Below are 9,393 nucleotides of genomic sequence, written 5' to 3' on the forward strand. Positions count from 1 at the left end.
TGTGTGTGTGTGTTTGTCTAGTGTGTGTGTGTTTGTCTAGTGTGTGTGTGTATGTGTGTGTGTGTGTGTGTGTGTGTGTGTGTTTGTGTGTGTGTGTGTTTCCAGTAGGTGTCCAGTGTGTGTATTGATACTGATCACACACAAACACAAACACACTGGACACACACTGAACACAAACACTGGACCCACACACACACACTGGACACACACACACTGGACCCACATACACACCAACACACACCAAAACACACATACACCAACACACACAAACACACACACTGGACCACACACACACACACACACACACACACACACACACACACACACACACACACACACACACACACACACACACACACACACACACACACACTCTTTATATAACTTAGTCCAAGTGGTGGTCAGAATGTTTGTCTTAACTAGCCTGATAACTCCAACATGTCTGATATGAACATTGACATAAACCCTCTACATACTTGAGTTTCTCCAGTCTGCAGTGTGGATCCTCCAGTCCAGCAGAGAGCAGTCTGACTCCTGAGTCTCCTGGGTGATTGTAGCTCAGGTCCAGCTCTCTCAGGTGTGAGGGGTTTGACCTCAGAGCTGAGACCAGAGAAGCACAGCCTTCCTCTGTGACTAGACAGCCTGACAGCCTGCAAAGAGTCAAATCATATTAAAACCACACTGCTATTCTTTGGTGGTGGAAATAGTGGCAGTATATATTTTTCAACATATTCAGATGCATCAGTGTCCTGAAACCTGCCATATCTATTAATACATTAATGTATCATTATTAGAGATTATCATAATATTGCTTGTAGAGAGAAAAATGTATAGTACAAATATTTGAGTAGACTGACCAGAGCAGTTTAAAAAGCAGTATCAGTCAAAAGTCAGACAGTGAGGTATCAGATTTAGATTGTATTGAGTATACAGTCCACACCATATCTATTTTGACAGTGAAGCTAACATTTTCAATGTGGCTCTGTACTCCAGCATGTTGGATTTGAGATCAAATGTTTCATATGAGGTGACAGTATATAATGTCACCTTTTATTTGAAAGTAATTTCATACATTTCTGTTTCAACGTTTAGAAAAATGAAAGAACTTTATGTATCTAGTCCTCCTATTTGAAGAAGTCATAAGTATTCTGACCAATTCACTTATAGTGTATTAAAGTAGTCAAAAGTTGAGTATTTGGTCCCAAACTCGTTGGATGCATTTGCAGTTTGTTTTGGTTGTGTTTTGGGTTATGTTTTGCCCAATAGTAACTGAATGGTGGATGATGACTGGAGTAATCTTCTGTCTAAGTGAGAAGATAACATGTTTCTAAACACTACTAAATTAATCCTGATGATGACATGATTAAGAAAAATCATGAATGAATCATGAATAATAATGAATGAGAAAGTTACAGAGGCTACAACAAAACATGCTAACCTCTCACCATTAACCTCAAATAAAAGGTGACATTCTGTACTGTTGCCTAATATGAAACATTATATCTCAAATCCAAAATGCTGGAGCATAGCACCAAATGTAAAACTGTAAGCTTCACTGTCCAAACACATATGGTGTGGACTATGTGTGCCTGGTAAACACATGTGGATCTGGTGAACAGTTATCACTTGTTGACCAACTACAGGAATACTGACCTCAGAGTCTCCAGTTTACAGTGGGGATTTCCCAGTCCAGCAGAGAGCAGCTTCACTCCTGAATCCTTCAGGTCATTGTTACTCAGGTCCAGCTCTCTCAGGTGTGAGGGGTTTGACTTCAGAGCTGAGACCAGAGAAGTACAGCCTTCCTCTGTGACTAGACAGCCTGACAGCCTGCAAAGAATCAAATCATATTAAAACCACACTGCTATTCTTTGGTGGTGAAAATAGTGGCAGTATATTTTTTCAACATATTCAGATATATCAGTGTCCTGAAACCTGCCATATCTATTCAAAAATTAATGTATCATTATTAGAAATGACAAATTATCAAAGTATTGCTTGTAGAGAGAAAAATGTAAAAGTAAAAATAAAGTGGTGTGAAAAAGTGTTTGCCCCCTTCCTGATTTCTTATTTGTTTGCATGTTTGTCACACTTAAATGTTTCAGATCATCAAACAAATTTAAATATTAGTCAAAGATAACAAGTAAACACAAAATGCAGTTTTGAAATGAAGGTTGTTATTATTAAGGGCAAACAAAATCCAAACCTACATGGCCCTGTGTGAAAAAGTATTTGAAAAATGGGAAAAAAGGCGCGGCTTATAGTCTGAAAATTACGGTACTTAAATGTCATTTTATGTACTCACAAAGCAGCTCTGGAGGCTTTGACCACTGGCAGCAGCCTCAGAAGACCTTCCTCGGATCTGGAGTATTTCTTCAGGTCAAACACATCCAGCTCCTTTTCTGAAGTCAGCAACACAAAGACCAGAGCTGACCACTGTGCAGGTGACAGTTTGGCTCCTGAGAGACTTCCTGATCTCAGGTAGCTTTGGATCTCCTCCACTAGAGAATGGTCATTCAGTTCATTCAGACAGTGGAACAGATTGATGCACCTCTCTGGAGAGGGATTCTCCCTGATCTTCTCCTTGATGTACTTGACTGTTTCATCATGGCTCTGTGAGCTGCTTCTTGTCTTTGTCAGTAGACCTCGTAAGTGCTTCTGATTGGACTCCAGTGAGAGGCCCAGAAGGAAGCGGAGGAAAAGGTCCATGTTTCCTGTCTCACTTTGTAAGGCTTTATCCACAGCACTCTTGTAGACTGTAACTTTACGCTTCTGTCTGATCCTCACAGAAAAGTTGATTGAGGTTTGGCCATTAGATTCTCGTTGTTGTTGATGAATGAGAGGAACACATATACAGCAGCCAGAAACTCCTGTATGCTCAGATGCACGAAGCAGTACACCTTGTCCTGGTACAGCCCACATTCCTCTTTAAAGAGCTGTGTGCACAATCCTGAGTACACTGAGGCTTCATTGACATCAATGCCAGCCTCTTTCAGGTCTTCTTCATAGAAAATCAGATTGCCATTCATAAGCTGTTGAAAAGCCAGTTTTCCCAGTGACAGAATGATCTCTTCATTCCAGTGTGGACCTGTCTCTTCTTTCCCAAGATACTTTTCATTCTTCTGTTTGGTATGAAACACCACAAGGTGTGAGTACATCTCAGTCAGAGTCTTGGGCATCTCTTCTCTCTTGTCTGTACTCAACATGTGTTCAAGGACTGTTGCAGAAATCCAACAGAAGACTGGAATGTGGCACATGATGTGGAGGCTCCTTGATGTCTTTATGTGTGAGATGATTCTGCTGGCCAGGTCCTCATCACTGAATCTCTTCCTGAAGTACTCCTCCTTCTGTGGGTCATTGAACCCTCGTATCTCTGTCACCTGGTCAACACACACTGAAGGGATCTGATTGGCTGCTGCAGGTCGGGTAGTTATCCAGAGGAGAGCAGAGGGAAGCAGATTTCCCTTGATGAGATTTGTCAGCAGAACATCCACTGAGGTTGACTCTGTGACGTCACAACAGATCTTGTTCTTCTGGAAGTCTAGGGGCAGTCGGCACTCATCCAGACCATCAAAGATGAACAGAACTTTGTACTTGTTGTAGTTGGAGATTCTTGATTCTTTGGTTTCCATTGAGAAGTGATTGAGAAGTTCAATGAAAGTGTGTTTTTCCTTTTTCATCAAATTCAGCTCCCGAAAAGGGAATGAAAATACAAATTGGACATCCTGATTTGCTTTTCCTTCAGCCCAGTCCAGAATGAACTTCTGCACAGAGACTGTTTTTCCAATGCCAGCGACTCCCTTTGTCAGCACAGTTCTGATACGTTTGTCTTGTCCAGTTAAGGGTTTGAAGATGTCGTTACATTTGATTGCAGTCTCTGGTCTTGCTTGTTTCCTGGTTGTTGTCTCAATCTGTCTCAGCTCATGTTCATTATTGACCTCTCCTGTTCCACCCTCTGTGATGTAGAGCTCTGTGTAGATCTTATTGAGAAGTGTTGGGTTTCCTTGTTTAGCGATCCCCTCAAATACACATTGAAACTTCTTCTTTAGATTAGATTTGAGTTCACGTTGGCAAATCACAGCAAGCTCATCTGAATGAAGAAATATATATTAAGGATATAAGGATATTAATATTACGTCTGTTTTAATGCCTACAGTATTCTAGGACTGTTATACATTTTTTAATTATAATCATTTCTTCGTTTAACTGTCTGTGTAAATAAAATTGTATTCTCTCTCTCTCTCTCTCTCTCTCTCTCTCTCTCTCTCTCTCTCTCTCTCTCTCTCTCTCTCTCTCTCTCTCTCTCTCTCTCTCTCTCTCTCTCTCTCTACAAAACAACAACACAACACAGCACATCCCTGCTGCCACTTGATGAGGTCACTAGGTGTTGTGTTAAGGCTGCTACAATATCATTGAGTTACACAGCTACTTTAGCTGTACTTTAGCTACAGCTTTTAAATGTTCTAAAACAGCATTCAACATGAGGCAGACAGCTCTTACTTTTCTCCAGTGTGTCAGCAAGCTCCTTCTGGTTCATTTTCCTCAGGACGTGCAGTGTGATCTTCAGAGCCCCCTCTCTGGCACTGCTCTCCTGCTTCTCATCTGGTTGATGACTCTGTGAAGACTGACCACTGAGAATCTCTGACTCTGATATCTCCTGTTGGTTTCTGTGGACAAAAGATGAGATTACATCTCCTCATCCAGGGAGTACACACACACACACACACACACACAGACACACACACACACACACACACACACACACACACACACACACACACACACACACACACACACACACAGGGAGGGAATGTTGTGTTTGTTTAATATTGTTTTAGGACTATGAACATTGAAAAAAGTATTAGCCTATGGATTATGAAAACAACAAAAAGAAATGGGAAAATGGGAGAGGAGAAATGACTAGAGACAGTGTTGTTTAACTCACTGACCATGACCCATGAGTTCTTCTTACCTTTGTTCACTAGAAAAGTCTCCCTCTCTAAAGGATATAGGATGATGCATAGACCAGTCACTCTTCATGGACACACAGCTGGGTACAGGGGAGGCTGGTCTCTCCTGCTTGATTGGGCTTCAACACAACAGAGACAAACATTACATCTCTCATCTACTCTGAACTCAGATGGGGAAACATAAGAAGAGTTTCACTCCAAAACGCTATATATCCATTTTCAGAAATGTTAGTAAATTAGCTTCTATTGTTTAAAGAAATTATCAAATAAATTGTTGTTTTTTCTCACTATCTAATCATGGCAGGGGGTTGTTCAATAACAGACATGTGTTTCTTTAAAATCGATCAATTAATGGCTTCATTTCAGAGAGACAAATGTTTTTTTTTGCAAAATGCTATATATCTGTCTTACTCTCAGAGAAATAAGTAGTACTGCTAGATTTTACACAGTTAAATGTAATAAATAACTAAATTTTTAATAAAGAACTGTACAAATGATACACTTATGACATCAATATTTAAATATTGTAAAATAATAATTCAATATAGTAATATGAGATCTGTATGTAAAACATTTACATTTGATATTTTAGTCATTTAGCAGATGTTTTTTATCCAGGGTCCGGTTTTCCAAAAGCATCTTAAGGCCAAGTTCATCATTAGAACCTTCGTAGGAGCATTGTTAAATCTCTGAGCTGTTTCCCAAAACCATCGTTATTAACGTTGCACTTGAAAACGCTGATATTCTAACACCCGCCTCAGACCACTTGTAGAACAGCCAAGTGCGTCGTTAGATGCTTTTTTGCCCTCTCGCGTCACTTTATACACAGAAGATCTCCGCTAAACATAGAATCACATGGTTTATCCGTCTCTCTGTGACCGCAGATAAATTCAGAACAAAGTTGACTACAAATACAAAGTTGCCAATGTCTTTGTAATTGATTCAAACAAGGGAAGTACACAAATTATGCTTCAAATGAAAACCGAGATGACTGCATTACAATATAAACAGTAGGCTATAGGCCTATTTCAATCATATTGGAATATATTCCATGTTCAATATATTTAGTTTTATTTTGCTACTTGTAGGCTACTGTCTGTAAATTGTCTCAATATATTTCATGATGTGTAGCCTAACATGTGCCCAATGATGTGCCGAATCTGTGATTTAGTGCATTTTTATTGTGTAAGCATTAGAATAAACTACCTCAATATTTGCAGCTGTAGGTGATAATATCTTTCTAGAAGCTGATCCGTGGTCAGTATTGTGAAATAATTATAATGTTAAGGAAAGATTTTAATGGAGAAAACTGATCCGAGAGCAGCGCTCCCCTTCTTTCGATCCTATCAGTGTCGATACATGCTCCACCGGACGTGACTGATCCAGTTTCTACTTGTCTGCCTGCGGATATGGAACTCTGACCTGTTCAACGGACGTGTGACCTTGTCCCGAACCTGCTGTTTCGACCCTCTCTCTCTCTCTACCACTCCTGCTGTCTCGACCTCTGAATGCTCGGCTATGAAAAGCCAACTGACATATACTCCTGAGGTTCTGACGTGTTGCAACCTCTATAACCACAGTGATTATTATTTGACCCTGCTGGTCATCTATGAACATTTGAAAATCTTGAAGAACGATCTGGCCTTAATGGCCATATCCTCTTATAATCTCCCCCCAGCACAGCCAGAAGAGGACTGGCCACCCCTCAGAGCCTGGTTCCTCTCTAGGTTTCTTCCTAGGTTCCTGCCTTTCTAGGGAGTTTTTCCTAGCCACCGTGCTTCTACATCTGCATTGCTTGCTCTTTGGGGTTTTAGACTGGGTTTCTATATAAGCACTTTGTGACAACTGCTGATGTAAAAAAATATATAATTGTGGTACGCATATGAAGCAGACCAGGCCAGGGTTTAGGGTTTGAGAAAACAAAGAAGTAAAAATGACTTCCTTAGTTGTTAGTATAAAAAAATGTAACTCAGCATTGTTGGTTAAGGGCTCGTAAGTAAGCATTTCACAGTTGATAATGTTTCAGGACTATGAAAATGGAAAAAAGTATTAGCCTATGGATTATGAAAACAACAAAAATAAATGGGAAAATGGGAGAGGAGAAATGATTAGAGACAGTGTTGTTAAACTCACTGACCATGACCCATGAGTTCTTCTTACCTTTGTTCAGTAGAAAAGTCTCCCTCTCTAAACACTATAGGACGATCCATAGACCAGTCACTCTTCATGGACACACAGCTGGGTACAGGGGAGGCTGGTCTCTCCTGCTTGATTGGACTTCAACACAACAGAGACAAACATTACATCTCTCATCTACTCTGAGCTCAGATGGGGAAACAAGAGTTTCATTCCAAAACGCTATATATCCATTTTCAGAAATGTTGGTCAATTAGCTTTTATTGTTTAAATAAATTATTAAACCACTACAAGGCTTTATAAAGGTGTCTAAAGTGTGTAATTTCCACTTTAAAATGTCAGACTTGATTTTCCCTGATGAAAAATGTATGAACCCCTACAGAAAATATCCCTTAATTATAATCCACATAAAAATGCACATTTGCTATTGCTGCAGGATTATTTTCCTGCTGTGAGAAACTGGGTCAAATGAAGATATGGCATCTGTAAATGCATTCATCTTAAGGTAGCTAGGTGAGACGACCACGTATCACAGTCAAATATACAGGATACGAACATTACATTCCAGCAAAACAATGGTTTTAAATCACATCTCAAATCTACAATAGTTACATTGAAGGTACCCATTAGTAATAATTTCTGATGAAAAAACACAAATGTGATTTTCTTTCTCCTATATAGCACTTTGGAATATAAATTATTAAACAATATTGTCAGCTCACCTCTTAGCTTTGGTGTCATGTCCCCCAAAGAGACTCATTTTAGAGACAGGGCCCCCCTCCTCTCTCTCCCCAGAGATACTCCTTTTAGAGGCAGGGCCCCCATCCTCTCTCTCCCCAGAGAGACTCCTTTTAGATGCAGGACCCCCCTCCTCTCTCTCCCCAGAGAGACTCATTTTAGAGACAGGGCCCCCCTCCCCTCTCTCCCCAGAGAGACTCATTTTAGAGGCAGGGACCCCCTCCTCTCTCTCCCCAGAGAGACTCATTTTAGAGGCAGGGCCCCCCTCCTCTCTCTCCCCAGAGAGACTCATTTTAGACCACTGACCCCTAAACAGAGATGCAGCATGTTGGTTGTGGTGAACACAGTGACAACGAATTATTGAATGTCAATTGTTCTATTTTATTCATGATCTCTCAGAAATAAAACAGTTTACTAATAGATACATCCAAACAGTCAGGTGATTTAATGTAATGACTTTTTCTAGCCCAATGACTACTCAAAACCCACCAACAAGGCCTGAAAACTAGGCCAAAACATAGCCCCTGATATGCCTACATACATTATTTCAATATGTAGGCAAGATGTAAGCTGAATGATTTAGCAGCTTGCTTAGTTCAAATTGACAGATTAATTTATTTAACATGAACAGCAAGACGATGTTGAGGTAGGAAGTGCTTCTGTTGCCCAGTAGCCTGCTGGAATAGGTTACTGAGAATGGGGTCGTAATTTCAATCAATGAATCAAATATTAATAATATGGATATGAACTGAATAGGCCCATGCTTGTCAACAACAGCCAGGTTATTTTTATACCTGTAGCCTAATCTGGCTGACTGTTACCTTCAATCTAATGCATTCTAACATCTGATCAGCAATTGAAATAGAACTGTGACCATGGTGACACTTGATAACTTCCAATTGAATTAACTAAACATGGCCATTAATAATTACATAATAACACAAGGCTACAACAACAATAAACTGAAGTTATAGGCTTACTTTAATGACAATGATAATAGCCTACCTCATAACATGTGGGCCTACTGATTAGTTTCCACTTTGAAAACTGCATCAGCAACTCAGCTCAAGTAGCAGTTCTACTAACTAGTAATATCTCATTCCAGGTATTCATTCTTACTCTGTCCTTTAGAATAGATTATTATTCAGAAATACTTAGAAATACTCACTTTATTTTTTAGTTCTCTCCATATCGTGTTTTCTGCTCTGTCGTCTCAAAATGGATCCTGTACAAAAGAACAACTTTACTTTCTGTTTCAGCTCAACCGTCTCCCTCCCCTGATAATAAAGTGTTGTATTGGTATCTTCCACTAGATGGCAGTAAACACCTGCTGTAACTAGACTTTACAATAGTAAGTGTTATGTTTCTTGGTCCTGGTGACTCCTGGGAAGTGTCTCAGAGGAGGAGTGCTGACCTAGGATCAGGTCCCCCTGTCCATGTAATCTTATTCATTATGATTGTTTTGTCTCATGTCTCTTTATATTAATATACCCTGGGGACCATGTAGCTGGATTGAAATCACCTTGTTATATAACCTTCATTGTTGCTCAGT

The 9,393-nt window shown here is 39.9% G+C and overlaps 1 pseudogene across 1 annotated transcript in view; it reads right to left on the minus strand.

The window, feature by feature from the left end:
* Positions 1 to 9,080, minus strand: part of LOC311116235 (NLR family CARD domain-containing protein 3-like) — a 10,729-nt pseudogene extending 1,649 nt beyond the window's left edge. The window contains exons 1-6 of the transcript in view: positions 9,010 to 9,080; positions 7,826 to 8,149; positions 7,128 to 7,244; positions 4,498 to 4,664; positions 2,317 to 4,087; positions 477 to 613 (exon numbers count right to left, since the gene is read on the minus strand). The product of the transcript in view is annotated as an NLR family CARD domain-containing protein 3-like (transcript). The remainder of the gene's footprint in view (positions 1 to 476; positions 614 to 2,316; positions 4,088 to 4,497; positions 4,665 to 7,127; positions 7,245 to 7,825; positions 8,150 to 9,009) is intronic.
* Positions 9,081 to 9,393: the final 313 nt, after the last annotated feature.

Source organism: Coregonus lavaretus (assembly GCF_964263955.1).
Source record: "Coregonus lavaretus genome assembly, contig: HAP1_SCAFFOLD_673, whole genome shotgun sequence".
NCBI lineage: Eukaryota > Metazoa > Chordata > Actinopteri > Salmoniformes > Salmonidae > Coregonus > Coregonus lavaretus.